Source organism: Oncorhynchus keta, chromosome 2, assembly GCF_023373465.1.
Source record: "Oncorhynchus keta strain PuntledgeMale-10-30-2019 chromosome 2, Oket_V2, whole genome shotgun sequence".
In the NCBI taxonomy this organism is placed as follows: Eukaryota; Metazoa; Chordata; class Actinopteri; order Salmoniformes; family Salmonidae; genus Oncorhynchus; species Oncorhynchus keta.
Genome location: NC_068422.1, coordinates 39,237,737 through 39,259,297, shown reverse-complemented (window position 1 = coordinate 39,259,297; position 21,561 = coordinate 39,237,737).

Here is a 21,561-nt window from a genome sequence, read left to right as displayed (position 1 = left end):
GGTTTGGCGTTGTAATGACTGAATTTTCGTGTTTTTTTCTTAGACAAACGTGATGAACAAAACGGAGCGATTTCTCCTACACAAATAATATTTTTGGAAAAACGGAACATTTGCTATCTAACTAAGAGTCTCCTCATTGAAAACATCCAAAGTTTTTCAAAGGTAAATTATTTTATTTGAATGCTTTTCTTGTTTTTGTGAAAATGTTGCCTGCTGAATGCTAGGCTTATTGCTATGCTAGCTATCAATACTCTTACACAAATGCTTGTTTTGCTATGGTTGAAAAGCATATTTTGAAAATCTGAGATGACAGTGTTGTTAACAAAAGGCTAAGCTTGTGAGCCAATATATTTATTTAATTTCATTTGCGATTTTCATGAATAGTTAACGTTGCGTTATGCTAATGAGCTTGAGGCCATGATTACGCTCCCGGATACGGGATTGCTCTACGCAAGAAGTTAAGGGCCGTCTCGGTATCGGCTTGAGGGGGAATATAACCGGCTGTGACTATAACTGAAGAGAAGTCTATACGGAGGTAATACGTCAGCATTTGATTGTGAGGTTTTCTAGGTCAGGTGAACGAAAATATTTGAGTTTCTGTATGTTATCACAATCACACCATGAGTAGTTAATCATGAAGCATACACCCCCGTATTTCTTCTTCCCAAAGAGGTCTTTATTCCTGTCTGCGCAATGAACTGAGAACCGATTTCGCTGTATGGACATTGACAGTATATCCCGAGAGAGCCATGAGTCCGTGAAACAGAAGTCCACTCCAAATACCTCTTCTCCACCTGTGGCGACTTGGAGCAGCCTCTGTGGTAAGTTCAATTTACCTGGGGGGTACGAATAAAGGATCCAATTGAGGAAAGTCCTATTCCTGATTTTAATGCTGGTGAGTTTACTGCCTCTCTGATATCAAAAAGTTATTTCCGGCTGTATTGAATAACTCAAAAAACGTTCTGGGCTAATAATGTAAGAAACAACACAAAAAAAACGAAATACTGCAAAATGCTTAGGAACTAATAGCAGAGCTGCCATGTCTGTCAGGGCTAAAAACGGAATATTTAATTCAACAACTACATTTTTTTACTATAATCAAATGATGGTAAATCTGTATTTGAGCAGTAATGTAGAGTGTACTTTGGAAAACAATCTGCTATATAAGGGCAATAAGCCTATTTCACAGATCACTTCACCTGTACATAGCCTGTCCAACTACCTCATCCCCATACTGTTATTTTTTTTTTGCTCCTTTGCACCCCAGTATCTCTACTTCAATCATTCAACTTGTGCACATCTAATACTCCAGTGTTTAATGGCTAAATTGTAATTATTTCGCCACTTTGGCCTATTTAGTCAATAACAAAATAAAACAGTATATATACAGTCTGTGCAAATGAGATAAGATAAGGGAGGTATAGCAAGTAAAACACTGGAATGGTAGATTTGCAGTGGAAGAATGTGCAAAGTAGAGATAGAAATAATGGGGTGCAAATGTTTTAGGGGTGACCAGAGAAATATCCCTGCTGGAGTGCGTGCTACAGGTGGGTGCTGCTATGGTGACCAGCGAGCTGAGAAAAGGGGGGACTTTACCTAGCAGGGTCTTGTAGATGACCTGGAGCCAGTGGGTTTGGCGACGAGTATGAAGCAAGGGCCAGGCAAAGAGAGTGTACAGGTCGCAGTGGTGGGTAGTATATGTGGCTTTGGTGACAAAACGGGTGCCACCCCGAAAGACTGCATCCAATTTATTGAGTAGGGTATTGCAGGCTATTTGGTAAATGACAACGCCGAAGTCGAGGATCGGTAGGATGGTCAGTTTTACAAGGGTATGTTTGGCAGCATGAGTGAAGGATGATTTGTTGCGAAATACGAAGCCGATTCTAGACTTAACTTTGGATTGGAGATGTTTGATGTGAGTCTGGAAGGAGAGTTTACAGTCTAACCAGACACCTAGGATTTGTAGTTGTCCACATATTCTAAGGCAGAACCATCCAGAGTAGTGATGTTTGATGGGCGGGCAGGTGCAGGTAGCGATCGGTTGAAGAGCATGCATTTAGTTTTACTTGTATTTAAGAGCAATTGGAGGCCACGGAAGGAGAGTTGTATGTCATTGAAAGTCGTCTGGAGGGTTGTTAACACAAAGTCCAAAGAAGGGCCAGAAGTATACAGAATGGTGTCGTCTGCGTAGAGGTGGATCAGAGACTCACCAGCAGCAAGAGCGACATCATTGATGTATACAGAGAAGAGAGTCGGTCCAAGAATTGAACCCTGAGGCACCCCCATAGAGACTGCCAGAGGCCCGGACAACAGGCCATGCGATTTGACACACAGAACTCAATCAGAGAAGTAGTTGGTGAACCAGGCGAGGCAATCATTTGAGAAACCAAGGCTATCGAGTCTGCCGATGAGGATGTGGTAATTGACAGAGTCGAAAGCCTTGGCCAGATCAATGAATACGGCTGCACAGTATTGTTTCTTATCGATGGCGGTTAAGATATAGTTTAGGACCTTGAGCGTGGCTGAGGTGCACCCATGACCAGCTCTGCAACCAGATTGCATAGCGGAGAAGGTATGGTGGGATTCGAAATGGTCGGTAATCTGTTTGTTGACTCGGCTTTCGAAGACCTTAGAAAGGCAGGGAAGGATAGATATAGGTCTGTAGCAGTTTGGGTCAAGAGTGTGTCCCCCTTTGAAGAGGGGGGTGACCGCAGCTGCTTTCCAATCTTTGGGAATCTCAGTCGACACAAAAGTGAGGTTGAACAGGTTAGTAATAGGGGTTGCAACAATTTCGGCAGATAATTTTAGAAAGAAAGGGTGCAGATTGTCTAGCCTGGCTGATTTGTAGGGGTCCGAATTTTGCAGCTCTTTCAGAACACCAGCTGACTGGATTTGGGAGAAGGAGATATGGGGAAGGCTTGGGCGAGTTGCTGTGTGGGGTGAAGTGCTTTTGACCGGGGTAGGGGTAGCCAGGCCAGCCGTGGAAAAATGCTTATTGAAATTCTCAATTATAGTGAATTTATCGGTGGTGACAGTGTTTCCTGTCCTCAGTGCAATGGGCAGCTGGGAGGAGGTGTTCTTATTCTCCATGGACTTTACAGTCTCCCGCCTGTCCCCCACCAGGCCTCACAGAACTTTTTTGAGTTTGTGTTGCAGGAAGCAAATTTCTGCTTGAAAAAGCTAGCCTTTTCATCCTAGCATAGGATGTTTTTGTGTTGGTTAAGGGCAGTCAGGTCTGTAGAGAACCAAGGGATATATCTGGTCCTGGTTCTACATTTCTTGAATGGGGCATGCTTATTTAAGATGGTGAGGAAGGCATTTTTTTTAAATAACCAGGAATCATCTACTGACGGGATGAGGTCAATATTCTTCAGGATACCCCGGCCAGGTCGATTAGAAAGGCCTGCTCGCTGAAGTCTTTCAGGGAGCGTTTGACAGTGATGAGAGGAGGTCGTTTGACCGCTGACCCATTACGGATGTAGGCAATGAGGCAGTGATCGCTGAGATATTGGTTGAAAACAGCAGAGGTACTGTCACGTTCTGACCTTAGTTCCTTTTTTATGTCTCTATTTTGGTTTGGTCAGGGCGTGAGTTGGGGTGGGCATTCTATGTTTTTGTTCTATGTTTTGTATTTCTGTGTTTGGCCTGGTATTGTTCCCAATCAGAGGCAGCTGTCTATCGTTGTCTCTGATTGAGAACCATACTTAGGTAGCCTGTTCCCACCTGGGTTTGTGGGTAGTTGCTTTCTGTTTTTGTGTCTGCACCAGACATAACTGTTTTGATTGTTCTCGTTGTTGTTTTTGTTAAACAGTGTTCAGTTCCATTATTAAGCATGTTCCAGTTTAGGTCACCTAGCAGCACGAGCTCTGAAGATAGATGGGGGGCAATCAGTTCACATATGGTGTACAGAGCACAGCTGTGGGCAGATGGTGGTCTAAAGCAGGCGGCAACGGTGAGAGACTTGTTTTTAGAGAGGTGGATTTTTAAAAGAGGAAGTTCAATTTGTTTGGGTACAGTCCTGGATAGTAGGACAGAACTCTGCAGGCTATCTCTGCAGTAGATTGCAACACCGCCCCCTTTGGCCATTCTATCTTGTCTGAAAATGTTGTAGTTAGGGATGAAGATTTCAGAATTTTTGGTGGTCTTCCTAAGCCAGGATTCAGACACGGCTCAAACATCTGGGTTGGCAGAGTGTGCTAAAGCAGTGAATAAAACAAACTTAGAGAGGAGGCTTCTAATGTTAACATGCATGAAACCAAGGCTATTATGGTTACAGAAGTCATCAAAAGAGAGGGGAATAGGAGTGGAGCTAGGCACTGCAGGACCTGGATTCACCTCTACATCACCAGAGGAACAGAGGAGTAGGATGAGGGTACGGCTAAAAGCTATGAGAATTGGTCGTCTAGAACGTCCGGAACAGAGAGTAAAATGAGGTTTCTGGGGGCGATAAGGTATAATGTACAGACAAGGGTATAGTAGGATGTAAACCTAGGTATTGAGTGATGATGAGAGAGATATTGCCTATAGAAACCACATTGAAACCAGGTGATGTCATCGCATATGTTGTCCTAATGGACAGTTTCCACAATTCATTTGAACTGAGCCTTAAAATATAAAGTGTCTTTTCAACCGAAGGTCTATCCATGGTGAATTGTGGACTATTCAAAAATCCTTGTCTTTTTGTGTCTTTGGGCAACCCCTGATGAGGCTTGATATGTATTATCTCTTAAACCTCCCCAAAAATGGTGATCCCATCTTTATGGCTCCAGGCTCGGCCTTCATGCCCACAAAGTAAATATAACAATTTGTTTATAACCTATTCTCTTAAAAGACAACACTGAGACCCACAGGGGTTGGTTTGAATGATTGATTATGCCGACTACACTGTGATCTTGCCTCGGGCACTAATTTTAAGTCATTAGAGACACACAAACACATCCAAACTGAGTCTAAAATGTAATGGTTGTGGTTTCTCTTGATTCTATGAAATGTCATTTTGACAGCATGCTGGGTTTTTCCCCCACAGTGCAAAAAAGTTGTGTCCATCAGTGTTCAACCATGACAATCATTCCTGGTGCAGGTAAAATCAATTCACATCACATAGAAACACCAATTACTAACAATTCTGGTAGAATATTTTTGCGATCTTAGCCCATAATTATAAATGTGTGTGTGTGTCCTCGCGAGACTGCAATGTCTGTCAATTATGTGGTGTGACAGGGTAGGGGTGTCTGTCCTGCTCAGGAGGGGTTGTAGGGTGGCAGGGAGACAGAGGATGGCAACCGACACTGTGAGGGTTTCATAAAGTAAAGTTCTCCATAGACGTGGGGGTTCATAGCACACACACGCTATATGCTGGCATCTGTCTGCTTCACTAAGCCAACCATTCACTCCAATTTACAACACAGTGGGGATTTTGAATATGAGTGGATGTGGATGCTGCAGAGGTTTGTGCAAACTGGACTGCGTTCACACAGGCAGCCTACATCTGATATTTTTTCCAGTAATTGGTCTTTTGAACAATAACATGAGATCTTTTCACATCTGATAGGTTGAATGACCAATTAGCGAAGAAAAAAAAGATCAATATTTGGCTGCTTGTGTAAACATAGTCTTGTTGGCAGCACAGCTTACTGTGTAAATATACACTAAATATACAAAGTATGTGGACAACCCTTCAAATTAGTGGGCCTCCCGGGTGGCGCAGTGGTTAAGGGCGCTGTAATGAAGTGCCAGCTGTGCCATCAGAGACTCTGGGTTTGCACCCAGCAGTGACTCCTGTGGCGGGCCGGGCGCAGTGCAAGCTAACCAAGGTTGCCAGGTGCACGGTGTTTCCTCCGACACATTGGTGCGGCTGGCTTCCGGGTTGGATGCGCACTGTTAGGAAGCAGTGCGGCTTGGTTGGGTTGTGTATCGGAGGACGCATGACTTTCAACCTTCTCTCCCGAGCCCGTACGGGAGTTGTAGCGATGAGACAAGATAGTAGCGACTAAAAACAATTGGATACTGCGAAATTGGGGAGAAAAAGGGGTAAAATAAAAATAAATATATATATATATATATAAATTAGTGGACTCAGCTATTTCAGCCACAAATAATGGTATTTACAGATGTATAAAATGAGGCATACAGCCACGAAATCTCCATAGACAAACATTGGCAGTAGAATGCCCTTACTGAACAGCTCAGTGACTTTCAAATTGGCGCAATCATAGGATCCCACCTTTCCAACCAGTCAGTTCACAAAAATTCTGCCCTGCTAGAGCTGCCCGATCAACTATAAGTGCTGTTATTGTGAAGTGGAAACATCTAGGAGCAACAACGGCTCCACCACAAAGTTGTAGGCCACACAAGCTTACAGGACGGGACCGCAGAGTGCTGAAGCGTTTAGCGTGTAAAAATTGTCTGTCCTCGGGTGCAATACTCACTACGGAGTTCCAACTGCCTCTGGAAGCAACGTCAGCACAATAACTGTTCGTAATGAGCTTTATTTTCACAGATCCCTCCAGAACTGTGTCATTACGCACACCTGGTCCCCATTTCCCTAATTGTAATTGTATGTTTGCCCTTTGTTTCGCCCATTGGGAGGTCGATTATAGTTACAATGTCCGTTGGTCGTCTCAGTACCTTTGCTGTGTAGTTTTGGCTTTCGTGCCACTTGTATTAAGCAGATTATTATGGGTTTCGTCCCATGTTGTATCATTGTGTGTTTGTGTTATTTATTCAAGGTACTTCTCACTCTTTTGTTTGGGTTTCAACCCTATGTTTTGTATATGTGTTTGTTTGGTCTTTGTCCCCGTGCCTCTTCACAGCACGCTGTCATTTGGGTAAATAAAACCCCCTATTATGCATTCCTGCACCTGTCTCCTGATCCCTTTATATCAACGTAAGATCCCTTTATATCAACGTAAGATTTATGAACTGGGTTTCCATGGCTGAGCAGCCGCACACAAGCCTAAGATCACCGTGCACAATGCCAAGCGTCGGCTGGAGTGGTGTAAAGGCCGCTGCTATTGGACTTTGGAGCAGAGTTAATGCATTCCATGGAGTGATGAATCATGCTTCACCTTCTGGCAGTCCGACAGACGAATCTGGGTTTGGCGGATACCAGGAGAACACTATCTGCTCCAATGCATAGTACAAACTATAACGTTTGTTGGAGGAGGGATGATGGTCTGGGGTTGTTTTTGTAAATGGTTTGGGCTAGGTCCCTTAGTTCCAATGAAGGGACATCTTAATGCTACAACATACAATGACATTCTAGACAATTCTGTGCTTCCAACTTTGTGGCAACACTTTGGGGAAGCCCATTTCCTGTTGCAGCATGACAATTCCCTCATGCACAAAGCGAGGTCCATACAGAATTGGTTTGTCTAGATCGGTGTGGAAGAAATTGAATGGCGTGATCTCAAATACATCAAACATCTTTGGGATGAATTGGAACGCCAACTGCGAGCCAGGACCAATTGCCCCATATTAGTGCCCGACCACACTAATGCTCTTGTGGCTCAATGGAAGCAAGTTCCTGCAACAATGTTCCAACATACAGTGGAAAGCCTTGCCAGAGAGTGTAGGCTGTAACAGCAGCAAAGGGGGAACCAACTCCATATTAATGTTCATGATACTGGAATGAGATGTTTGATGAGCAGGTGTCCACATACTTTTGTAGTGTTGCTGTGTGTAGATGGTATAGACACTGACTCTACTAGGCAGGTGAATAGATTTGAGTCTGAACATGAGATAGCTAGGTCATGTTACATAACATCTAGCCATCTAGCCTGTAAGTTATAAACAATAAAACATGAGTTGAACCAAAATAGAGAAAAGATAAAGTACCTAAATTAAAATAGCAAACAAAATACGATGAAGTGCTATCAAGGAATGAAGACATCAAATCATCTACTGAACACTTCAAGCATGATTTTGTGATTCATTCTTCTGTTTTCCTTCCTCACAAGAAGCTCAGCTGATGGATTTCTTATTTTTCTGATTGCTCAATATTATCTAATCATCCCAACAGCATTTTTATTTAGGGCAGAAGAAAATGTCTCATCAGTGATTCTCTGGGATCCAGACAATACCTACTGATTTTAGAGCATTATCAGATTCCATCACTCTGATGGTGGCATTGATTACAGGGATGGAACCAGGCTCTGAGCACTTAAATAAAGTAAAGTATGTCAAAACCAGAGCAATACAACTGTGCACCTTATGGCTCGAGGTTACTTTGATCCACATACTAGTGAACAGAGTAACCTACCCTCAATTCTAAGTAAACACACACACACATCACATGTACACACACCACACACTCACACGCATGTGCACACACCCGCGCACACACAAACACCAGTGGTGTAAAGTACTAAGAAAAAATATTCAAGTACCTCTCTCAGTATTTGTGGGTATCTGTACTCTAATTTAAATGTATATTTTTCTCAACTTTTACATTTACTTCACTGCATTCCTAAAGAAAATAATATATGTTTTACTCTATACATTGTCCTTGACAACCAAAAGTACTTGTTACATTTTGAATGCTTAACATGAAAGGAAATGGTCCAAATCACTAATTTCTCAAGAGAATGCCCTGGTCATCCCTATTGCCTTATATTTGAGATTCTTCAAAGTAACCACCCTTTTCCTTGATGACAGCTTTGCGCACTCTTGGCATTCTCTCAACCAGCTTCACCTGGAATCCAACAGTCTTGAAGGAGTTCCCACATATGTTGAGCACATGTTGGCTGCTTTTCCTTCACTCTGCAGTCCAACTCATCCCAAACCATCTCAATTGGGTTGAGGTCGGGTGATTGTGGAGGCCAGGTCATCTGATGCAGCACTCCATCACAATAGTTGGTGGTTGAAGATATCCCTCTAGTGGTGTGGGGGCTGTGCTTTGGCAAAGTGGGTGGGGTTATATCCTTCCTGTTTGGCCCTGTCTGGGGGTGTCCTCGGATGGGGCCACAGTGTCTCCTGACCCCTCCTGTCTCAGCCTCCAATATTTATGCTGCAGTAGTTTATGTGTCGGGGGGCTAGGGTCAGTTTGTTAGATCTGGAGTACTTCTCCTGTCCTATTCGGTGTCCTGTAAGAATCTAAGTGTGCATTCTCTTTTTCTCTCCTTCTCTCTTTCTTTCTCTCTCTCGGAGGACCTGAGCCCTAGGACCATGCCCCAGGACTACCTGACATGATGACTCCTTGCTGTCCCCAGTCCACCTGGCCATGCTGCTGCTCCAGTTTCAACTGACCTGAGCCCTAGGACCATGCCCCAGGACTACCTGACATGATGACTCCTTGCTGTCCCCAGTCCACCTGGCCATGCTGCTGCTCCAGTTTCAACTGTTCTGCCTTACTATTATTCGACCATGCTGGTCATTTATGAACATTTGAACATCTTGGCCATGTTCTGTTATAATCTCCACCGGCACAGCCAGAAGAGGACTGGCCACCCCACATATGCTTCTCTAATCTCTCTTTCTCTCTCTCTCGGAGGACCTGAGCCCTAGGACCGTGCCCCAGGACTACCTGACATGATGACTCCTTGCTGTCCCCAGTCCACCTGACTGTGCTGCTGCTCCAGTTTCAACTATTCTGCCTTATTATTATTCGACCATGCTGGTCATTTATGAACATTTGAACATCTTGGCCATGTTCTGTTATAATCTCCACCCGGCACAGCCAGAAGAGGACTGGCCACCCCACATAGCCTGGTTCCTCTCTAGGTTTCTTCCTAGGTTTTGGCCTTTCTAGGGAGTTTTTCCGAGCCACCATGCTTCTACACCTGCATTGCTTGCTGTTTGGGGTTTTAGGCTGGGTTTCTGTACAGCACTTTGAGATATCAGCTGATGTATGAAGGGCTATATAAATAAATTTGATTTGATGATTTGATTTAGTCAAATAGTCCTTAAACAACCTGGAGGTGTGTTGGGTCATTGTCCTGTTGAAAAATAAATGATATACCCACTAAGTGCAAACCAGTTGGGATGGCACATCACTTCAGAATGTTGTGGTAGCCATGCTGGTCAAGTATGCCTTGAATTCAAATTAAATCACAGACAGTGTCAGCAGCAAAGCACCAGCACGCCACCTCCTCCATGCTTCACAGTGGAAACTACACATGTGGATATTGATGCCTTCACTATTATTTACAAAAGGAAACATGTTGCAATGTGTTACCCTTTAGGGTATTCATATATATCCATATGTAGTTTTCTGGTTCTGATGATTTTCTCCAAAATATTCATATCATCGGTGATGTGATTTGTTTTTCCCTTGAACCAGAGTACATTGTTGTCAAGATGAGATAGAAATAGCCTTGGCAGTCATGTTTTGTATTAATGTGAAATTGTCATTCCACTAATGTTTTGTTTTGTACCATTTTAATCAATTATTATGTGGGCACTGTAATTTCTTCTTCAATTCAACCTTGCCCTTCAATCAGCAGGAAATGAACAGGAGCCAGCTGATGCACAGGTAAGTTATTATTATCTCCCTATAGCATTTGCCCTTGAACATTATTCATATTTTCTCAAGGAACCACAGCAAGATACAATCAATAAAGAATATGCAATGTCTGTAAGGATGATGTCATGTGTGTGTGCGTGTGTTTGTGTGTGTACACATTTACCTTACCTTACACTAAAGATTTCCATGTGTGTAACTTCCCAAGTATAACCAATGTTTGTTTTAGTAAAGAATCCGATGGCTCAGGATATGTATTAGGGTACTACCTCTGTGAATCAAATCTTGCTCTGACTTCTCTGATTAAGCACTCAGTATTCTATTACTATGTGTGAGCAGATACAGCGCCAGGCCATATGTTTTATTTTCACACTTCAGTAATAGTATTTATCTATGGCAGTGCAGTCAAGCATGCCATTATATAGGAGCTCTGAATCAAGCTGGCCGCTGCCTGGAGCGCAGGAAGACTGGGCTCAATGTCCACGATGAAGCCTACAAACTCCAGCTCTCCACCTACAGAATTCCCTCAGTGCTGCACCTACTTCTCCAAAATCATCAACAACTACAATAAGAACTCCTAGACTCTGTTCTCAATTGTCAGCTAATTACTATTTTTACTTAACCTTTATTTTTTTAATTTGTTATATTTTACCCCCTTTTCGTGGTATCCAATTGTTAGCAATTACTATCTTGTCTCATCGCTTCCCGCACGGGCTCGGGAGAGATGAAGGTCGAAGCCATGCTTCCTCCGAAACACAACCCAAACCAAGCCGCACTGCTTCTTAATTAACACAGTGCGCCTCCAACCCGGAAGCCAGCAGCACCAATGTGTCGGAGGAAACACCATGCACCTGGCTACCTTGGTTAGCGCGCACTGTGCCCAGCCCGCCACAGCTAGCGCTGCGATGCAGTGCCCTAGACCACTGCACCACCCGGGAGGCCTTATTTAAACTATATTTAAACTAGGCAAGTCAGTTGAGAACAAATTCTTATTTACAATGACGGCCTGTTACGGCTACTTCTGCTCTATGAAAACACCTTCTCTACTCCCTCCATTGAACTCTGCAACTCTTTCCTTCAGTTTTTCAAGGACAAGATCACCAAAATATACTCATCATTGACATCAATCTCCCTCAGCTGCCCCTCTCCCCGTCAACCTCCCATCCGTCACACCTGAAACCCAGCTCTCTGAATTTGCCTACAATGACTCTCCCTATACATTGAGGAAAAAAGTATTTGATCCCCTGCTGATTTTGTACGTTTGCCTGCTGACAAGAAATGATCAGTCTATAATTTTAATGGTAGGTTTATTTGAACAGTGAGAGACAGAATAACAACAACAAAAAATCCAGAAAAACACATATCAAAAATGTTAGAAGATTAGATTTGCATTTTAATGACGGAAATAACTATTTGACCCCCTCTCAATCAGAAAGATTTCTGGGTCCCAGGTGTCTTTTATACAGGTAACGAGCTGAGATTAGCAGCACACTCTTAAATGGAGTGCTCCTAATCTCAGTTTGTTACCTGTATAAAAGACACATGTCCACAGAAGCAATCAATCAGATTCCAAACTCTCCACCATGGCCAAGACCAAAGAGCTCTCCAAGGATGTCAGGGACAAGGCTGGAATGGGCTACAAGACCAATCGCAAAGCAGCTTGGTGAGAAGGTGACAACAGTTGGTGTGATTATTCGCAAATGGAAGAAACACTGTAGAAAGAAAACTGTCCATCTCCCTCGGCCTGGGGCCCCATGCAAGATCTCACCTCGTGGAGTTGCAATGATCATGAGAACGGTGAGGAATCAGCCCAGAACTACATGGGAGGATCTTGTCAATGATCTCAAGGCAGCTGGGACCATAGTCACCAAGAAAACAATTGGTAACACACTACGCCGTGAAGGACTGAAATCCTGCAGTGCCCGCAATGTCCCCCTGCTCAAGAAAGCACATTTACATGCCCGTCTGAAGTTTGCCAATGAACATCTGAATGACTCAGAGGACAACTGGGTGAAAGTGTTGTGGTCACATGAGACCAAAATGGAGGTCTTTGGCATCAACTCAACTCACCGTGTTTAGAGGAGGAGGAATGCTGCCTATGACCCCAAGATCACGATCCCCACCATCAAACATGGAGGTGGAAACATTATGCTTTGGGGGTGTTTTTCTGCTAAGGGGACAGGACAACTTCATTGCATCAAAGGGACGATGGACGGGGCCATTTACCATCAAATATTGGGTGAGAACCTCCTTCCCTCAGCCAGGGCATTGAAAATGGGTCTTGGATGGGTATTCCAGCATGACAATGACCCAAAACACATGGCCAAGGCAACAAAGGAGTGGCTCAATAAGTACATTAAGGTCCTTGAGTGGCCTAGCCAGTCTCCATACCTTAATCCCATAGAAAATCTGTTGAGGGAGCTGACGGTTCGAGTTGCCAAACGTCAGCTTCGAAACCTTAATGACTTGGAGAAGATCTGCAAAGAGGAGTGGGACAAAATCAATCCTGAGATGTGAGCAAACCTGGTGGCCAACTACAAGAAATGTCTGACCTCTGTGATTGCCAACAAGGGTTTTGCCACCAAGGACTAAGTCATGTTTTGCAGAGGGGTCAAGAACTTATTTCCCTCAATAAAATGCTAATCAATTTATAACATTTTTGACATGTGTTTTTCTGGATTTTTGTTGTTGTTGTTCTGTCTCTCACTGTTCAAATAAACCTACCATTAAAATTATAGACTGATCATTTATTTGTCAGTGGGCAAATGTACAAAATCAGCAGGGGATCAAATACTTTTTTCCCTCACTGTATCTCAAAACTCATCATGTAATCCAAGACTACAACTTGCTCCCTGGATCCTCTCCCCACTGTTCTCATCAAAGGTTGTCTACCTGCTCTCTGTCCATATATCATACAGTACATATTGTCAGCCTCTCCCTCACCCACGGAACTGTCCCCTCCAACTAAACTAAAAAAACGGCTGCAGTCACCCCCATCTAAAAAGCCACCACCATCATCAATAACTTCTGCCCCATTTCCAACCTCCTCTTCCTTGCCAAGACTCTGGTACTGTTTTCCTCCAATTACAAACTCACCTGCTAACCAACAACCTGTTCAAGCCCGTTAATTCTGGTTTCCACCCCCTCCACAGTATTGAAATGGGGGAATAAGTGGGGGAATAAACTTGGTTTTGAGCATTTCGGCTCCACATCCACACTGTCCTGGCCGCACATCACCCTTGTCCTCCATGAACTGGTCCGTCTCCCAAATCATTGATTGCAAGATCCTCCTTCTGAGCTACAAAGCCTTTCACCACCTTGACCCCCCCCTTACCTCTCAAACCTTCTTCTCCCCCACCAGCCCACACTCTGACAGGGCCTTCTCCAGAGTTGCTCCTAGGCCCTGGAACTCCCTCCCTCCAGCCATCCGTGACTCGGAGTCCATCACTGTTTTTCAGTCCCTACTAAAGCCCCACCTCTTTGGTGCATTACCCTTAAGTCATCCCCTCTCTTCAACATAATGGTTCAGTGAATTTATGTTTACCAGCAACAAAAGAGTGATAAAAGGTTTGAGATCCTAATCCCAACCCTACCTTCCACATACAGTAATATATGACACTCTTTCCCTTCTCTTAATTAAAGTTTGGTTTATTCTGAATTTTGTTTTTACTCCTGTTTTGTTGTTTTTCTTTTTTCTTTCTAGAGTTGCAAAGACTTTGTGTCCTTAACAAAGACAGAAGGAGAAAGTTATCATTATTAAACCAGTTGTTAAGAACAGACAGAGAAAACAGTGGTGGATTCAAAGCAGAGTGCCTTCGTAAAGACTTGACCCCTTGACTCTTTCCACATTTTGTTGTTTTTCACTTATTCTAAAATGGATTAAATATATTTTTGCAAATTCTAAAAAATAAAAAAATATGTTATTTACAGAGTATTCAGACTGTTTGCAATAATACTATTCGTTACATTGTTTCCATTGATCATACTTGAGATGTGGCAACAACTTCATTGGAGTCACCTGTGGTACATTCAGATTGATTGGACACCTGTTTGGGGAGTTTTTCCCATTTTCTATAGATTCCCACAGTTGTCAGGTGCAGGGAGCATAAACCAAGCCAGAGATTCAAAGGTCTGTCCAGAGTAATCTGAGACAGGATTGTGTCGAGGCACAGCTCTGGGGAAGGGTCCAAACATTTTGCAGCATTGAAGGTCCTGAGAACAAATCATTCTTAAATGGAAAAACTTTGGCACCAGGTCTCTTCTTCCTCTTCCTATATATTATTATTATTATTATAGGATTGGAGCTTTTGAAGCCGCCCACCCCAGTCTGAGGTCCGGGGGAGAAGAGCCTATGTAGCAGGTGACCAGGAAGGATGGTCACTCTGTACTTTGCTCTGTGGAGATGGGAGAACCTTCCCGAAGGAAACCATCTTTGCAGTACTCCCAGTTCTACCAATCAGGCCTTTATGGTATACTGGCCAGATGGAAGCCACTCAGCATGTTTCAAAAGGCACATGGTGCCACTTGATTTTTCCAGACGTGCACAGGACTCTCAGGCCAAAGAGTTCAGATCTTCTGGTCTGATGAAACCAGATTTAACTCTTTGGTCTGAATGCCAAATGTCACGTCTGGAAGAAACCTGGCACCACCCCTACGGTGAAACATGCTGGTGGGCATCATGTGGGGATGTTTTTCAGTTGCAGGAACTTCCATCTGGCCAGTATAGGGAAAAGGCCTGAATGGAGAAAAGTACAGCAAAGATCCTTGATGACCTGCTACAGAAGGCTCAGGATCTCAGACAGGGGTGAAGGTTCACCTTCAAAGTGAACACCAATCCTAAGCACACAGCCAAGACCGAAGGAGTGGCTTCAGGACAAGTCTCTGAATGTCCTTTGGACCAGCCTTAGCCCGGACTTGAAACCAAGAGCATCTCTGGAGAGACCTGAAAATAGCTGAACACAACGCTCCCCATCCAACCTGACAGCTTGAGAGAATGCTGCAAAAATGGGAAAACCTCCCCAGAGTACAGGTGTGCCAAGATTCTGGCGTCATTACCCGGACAATACCTTTGATCTCATGGCAAAGTTTATGTAAAGGGTCTGAATGCACTGTCAACTTGGGATATTTCAGTTTTTTATTTTTTTATCAGGTTTGCAAAAATCATGTCAATCAATTATTTACCACAGGTGGATCCAATGAAGTGAAAAACACATCTCAATTATGATCAATGGAAACTTCATATTTCTGCACCCAGACACTGTTTTCTCTGTCTTATAGCAAACAGTCTGTTTAATTTATGTAAATTCTGTCTTTGTAGATTTCTTTGCAGAACAAAAATATTCAAATCCATTTTAGTAAATGAATGTAACAAAATGTGGAAAGAGTCAGGGGTCTGCACTAGTCTAGTAGAGGTGCAGGATCTAAATTTGATCACCTTTTGATGCTGGTAAAGCCATAAATTCACTGAACCTGCACTGACAACAGGTTATAATAATGTCATGTAGCCTACTTTTGTCAAGCAAATATCCTAACCACAGATCAAGCAACATTATGGAAAAAATGTTAAAATCCTGTTGCTGCAGGATTATTTTGCTATGAAAATACTGGTCAAATAAAGGTCTTACATCAGAACATTTCAGAAAATTCTGGTTTGCTATTAAAAAGGTATAACTTACCTTCTGCAGTGGAGGAATCTCAACCTAAGTATGGCCATTTACTTCAACAATGTTTCACTTCAAAGATCCCAGTGTGTTTCTTTGTTGCCTTAATATGATTCACAGGCTTCTCGTGGACATTAATGTTCATACACAATTCTCCATTTTTCACTCTTACACTCAGCAGTTTCAACATCGATTCCCCTATCTATTTTGCCCTGCCAAGAAGAGTATATTCATAGGAAACCATCTTATGTGCCCAACCTTACTCTTTCTGATGTCAAAAATCTAATACGTTATTTTATTATTTCCACCAATTAGCGGCCACATGAGTGATGTTCATAAAACATCAAAGGAGAAGGACTTCTGGGAGATGTAGTTTTGTCAAGAGAAATGGTCCACGTATGTGGATCTGGCTCACTGCAACCTCGTCCCTCATGGCTGTCTATCCTTCAGTGGAGCGAAGACGAACAACTTTGATGTCTGTGGCTTGAATGGTATATCACAAATACTGAGCAGCTCTTTCTGTACAACATATTTCTGTATAACAGTAGTGATTGATCTTTATTGAACATGGGTTGTCAGCAAAACTCAAGAGTATGTTAGTCCACTGAGCTAAAGCCTTGGCATTATCTCTGGCAGTCTTCAGGTCTCAGACATAGTTACCCATTTGGGCAACACAATCATCATCACGGATATTTGATGAAAGTCTAAAATGACTTAAAGACCAGGAATGGCAGCTGAGAAAATTGCAACCACTGGTTTTCAATCAGTTCCACCCGTGCAGGGAAAGTCCTACTATTTTGAGGGCTACATCCATGACCAGACAATAATAAGTAAATTATTCAAAATTCCAATGGAATGCTAACTAATTAAAAACATATTGGAAGAGAAAAGTTTGGCAAATGCGTACATCATCAGTATGAAGCCTATTTGATACGATGTTTTCTGTAAAACATGGTGTTTATGGAGTATATTGAAAGCTGAAACAACAAAGACCTATCAATATGGAGAATTATATGCAACATACTGTATTTATGTTGGTCAGCCAGTCAACCCGTTTAACCAGCTTTACTTATTAAATCCTCTACTGTGACAGTCATCCGTGCTCATCAACCTCCATTCTTCTACCTGTCCTGCAGTCTCCCCTGGTTACCCATAGCTTTAGTGGCTCACTGTCATCTTCCGGTTCCATCCAGCCCCAAAGGAAACCCGTCTGTCTGCCTACTCGTCGCCCTTATATTCCTGTGGTGTGGTAGGATTGAGACAGCCAGAGCAGCGGCATCCACATTTTTAACTGCAGTCAGTCTCCGCTGGGTGTTACCTTCCAACATGAGCATAAAATCAAACTGCATCTAAATGTACAAGATGGAGATTTAAGCACTGGAAAGGAGAGGGTTGCTGATGGTGCTTTCAGTTGCAAGTGGCCTAAATCTACTTTGAGTAGCTGGGATGAATGAATAAAGCCCACACATTTGGGATAACAGAGACTGTTTGTGGCTCTCATCCCTCTACATCCGCCGTGTCCTTGGGGTGTAAACACTATTAACGAGATGAACTACACCGTTTTCCATCATGACATGGACCTTTTCTTAGCTTTTCCATCATTTTTGTTTTGCTCATCATGTTAGGCCTTATTTCAAATTATTTTCAGTTTAGGTAAACTGACTTTGCCTTTTTGAATTCCAATCAAAATACCAATGTAATAGTATTAGATGAAATGTTGTTCTATTCTATTCTCTTATATTCTAATATTTCCACGAGAGGTGCTGTGTATGTGTGGATGAGGACAGATAAAGTTGGATTACTACAGTAGAGAAAGTTATCCTCATGGACATACGATTCATGTAATGATAAATACATAAATCATGAATCTAGAGGAATGCTCACATTGTTTTGAGGTCTGTCGAAAATGGGGTCAGAAGAAGTGGAGCTTTGGCATGGAGGAAATCAGTGCAGTGCTTCATCAAGTACAACACACTCCATTGGCCTCCCACAATGCAGCCTTCCACAGTGTGACGTTAATGTTTATGTTCCATTTTCCATATGTACATCCTTTGAGCTCGGGTACCATCCTTGGATCACAGTTCAGGCTTATACATCTCAGTATTTACCCTAAAATGTCACACACTGTTCTGAATGGGAGAGATTCCTTTGTGTAGTAATTAGTTTACAAGTCGTTGACCTTGTTTGAAATAAGTATAGACTTATTGTTTGATTCTAAACTTGATTGAACATGGGAAGCTCTAAGTTGTAAGAAAAGTGTGCAAGTGAAAAAAGTTTTGCACACGAAAAAGGTTGTGTGCATGTGTGTGTGTGACTGGGAATGTGGCTGTCGCCTGAAAGTCGAAATGACAAGCTACAGTTGACTGCTGTTAGATTGTTGGCCCTTAGTGTGTCAGAACAAAAAAGGAAATACTGCTTACTCTACCTTTTATCTTTATTTACTGCTCTATTCTATCAGTCATCCACTGCTGCTGTTCCATTCCTCTTAATCCCAATGGCACATCTGGTGCCTCCACAATGTTTGTAGGAGCTCCAATTTAATCAAAAGTGCTCTGAGGGAAAACAGAATTGTCCTTGTCGCATTGTTTGTAGTTTCAAGCCGTTCCATTTATATGTAGTTACATGATTGAAAATATTCAATGTATTTGGATGACTTCCAGTATGGCCTCGGTATGGCCTCTTTGGTCTGAACTCTCCATTAGAAGATTAGGCTCAGCAGGCTTGAAGGAAAAGATAGAGCTTCTTTTTAGTTCTCGCTCTCTCTCTCGTTCATAGTCATGGGATAATTGTGTTGGTTTCAAGCTGTCCCACATGTTCCTTATTTTGACATGTAATGCCACATGTTTAATTAATCCCACCTCTCTGGGAGCAGGGGACACAGTGAGAACATGTCAGGCCAAGGGGGATGTGGAGGAGACAGCCTTAAATGAAGAGGACAAGATTTTAGCTGCCTTGGAAAAGGCCTGGAATTACTTCTTGGTGTGGCTTTGAAGTTCATGTGTGAGGCTCAATTAAGGAAAAGTAAAATTTTTGGTGGATTTGGTCTGATATCTTAATTCTCATTCAGACTTTTACTTAAATGTCTTTGGTCTACGATGGTGAACTGGAGCGGAGCGTCTTGTCTCTGATGGGTGGTGAGGACTTTTTTGACCTGGATGTATTTGTGCTATAATGTTGGCGCTTGCTATCACTGTGTAAATGCACATGCTCAAGGCACATTAAAGAGAGAAATTTAGTTTTTTTTTGCATCACGTGTGAGGAACGTAAATATCGCCACCCAGAACAGTCTCAGAGAAGTGGTCCTTCTGTAGCTCAGTTGGTAGAGCATGGCGCTTGTAACGCCAGGGTAGTGGGTTCGATTCCCGGGACCACCCATACGTAGAATGTATGCACACATGACTGTAAGTCGCTTTGGATAAAAGCGTCTGCTAAATGGCATATATTATTATTATTATATAGAAGTTATTATTTTCTTTTAAATATGCTAATTAGTTGGAAATGCATTAACCCTTGTAGGTCTAAGCACTTTTTCTATATTCACTAAGTGGGGGCAATTTTTACCTCCTGGGGCCAAGAGTTTTTCTTTATCTGTTAACCTAACCAGGAAAACTCTGGACCCTATAAGGTGTGACAGTGATTAATCAGTTGTAAAAAGGTTTTAAAAGGGCTATGATGGGACCAGTTTTTCCTAATCAGGTCACATGTTTTTTAAGAACTGAAAGAAACTCCTGGCCCTGAGGGGGATGAAAACCCTGTCAACTGCAGAAACTTTATACTTGTTCATATGAATTATATTTAGACTAGATTAGGAGGGGGATTTCCTCTACCCAGACACAGATACAAGAACTGATAGACAATATAACTCAGCTTGCTTTATGAATGTTTGCATCATGCAGGCCTATACAACTGGAGCTGGTAGCGTGTGTTTTAATAAATTATTTGATGACATTAATATATTTAGTATAATTTTATACTAAATATACCCTTCCTCCTCTGAGGAGCCTCCACTGATGGCAAGTAAACCCATTTTACAGCAGTAGCATGCCACTAGGAACACCAGCGCATTGCTTACGTGGCAGCCACCAGAGAATGTGTGTGCAGAACCTGATTGTTTAAATAGACCACCATATTAAGGTAGAGTGATTAATCTAATTGGTGCAATATCAGGTGATGCTATCAGCTGATACTAATACTCAGGTTTCCTGTCTGAACCTTCTACGCTTGATAAATAAACAGGGATTTTTTTTGTATATAATGGAATAAAGCAGGGAGTTTGGTGAATGACACTCGCCTCATGATAACCCTGCCTCAGACTAGAAGACTTGTGTTAGCTCCCAGAGTCAATGCCTAGGGCTTTAGCACAGTGGGCTAACCATGTCTTGAGGCCTGCAGTTTAATATTGATTGGTTGCATATGGTTAGTTTTTGTCACAGAAATATATAGATTTCTAAGAATGCAGGCAGAATCCCCTGGCTTATTTCTACGAACAGTTCCAGCTGATCAATTTAATATAAAAAGGATTTGTTTCGCTAAAATGTCAGATCTGAGCATATTTGGAACAGGGTGTTCAAGCCCTGTTAAATCCATGTCTCCTAGTCAGAGCCTGTCAATAGTATCACTTGCAATAACAGCATCATTACAGAGGGTGGAATGCCTATTGTGACAGTAGGTAATATTATGACATGTTTTGACATGCTTTCCCTTGAATATTACCACATCATGAGATATTGTAACTCATTTTGGGATATATCTGTGGATGTAGGATCTTCAATTGATCACCCTGTCGCAGGATGACATTTCCTGTTGTAGCAAACTGGCTCAGATAAAGATCCTACAACTGTACCATAAATCCTTTATCACCTACATTATATTGATTTTATTCTAGGAAGATATATACTCATATGTTTTCCTAATGATACATTGTGCAGATATCAAGAACAATTCTGTGACGTTATACATGTAACTGCAAAAATAATGGAACCACTTAAATAAATGAGGGATACAAAGTATATTGAAAGCAGGTGCTTCCACACAGCTATGGTTCCTGAGTTGTATAAAAAAATATATAAAAATGCCCAGTTGCCTATTATTTTTGCTAGCATGTCTAGAGGAAGAAATCTCAGTGCTCAGTGACTTTGAAAGAGCGGTCTCAAAGCAGCATAGGGGGTTTCAAGTGTGTGTGTGTGTGTTTGTGTGTGTGTGTGTGTGCGCGCTCACGTTCATTCGTTGTGCGTGCGTGTTTGTGTCTGTCACAAGAGCTCAACCCAATTGAATATTTATGGGAGATTCTGGAGCGGCGCCTGAGATGGCGTTTTATACCACCATCAACAAAACACAAAATTATGGAATTTGACATGGAAGAATGGTGTCGCATCCCTCCAACAGAGTTCCAGACGCATAGAATCTATGCAAAGGCGCATTGAAGCTGCTCTGGCAGCCCGT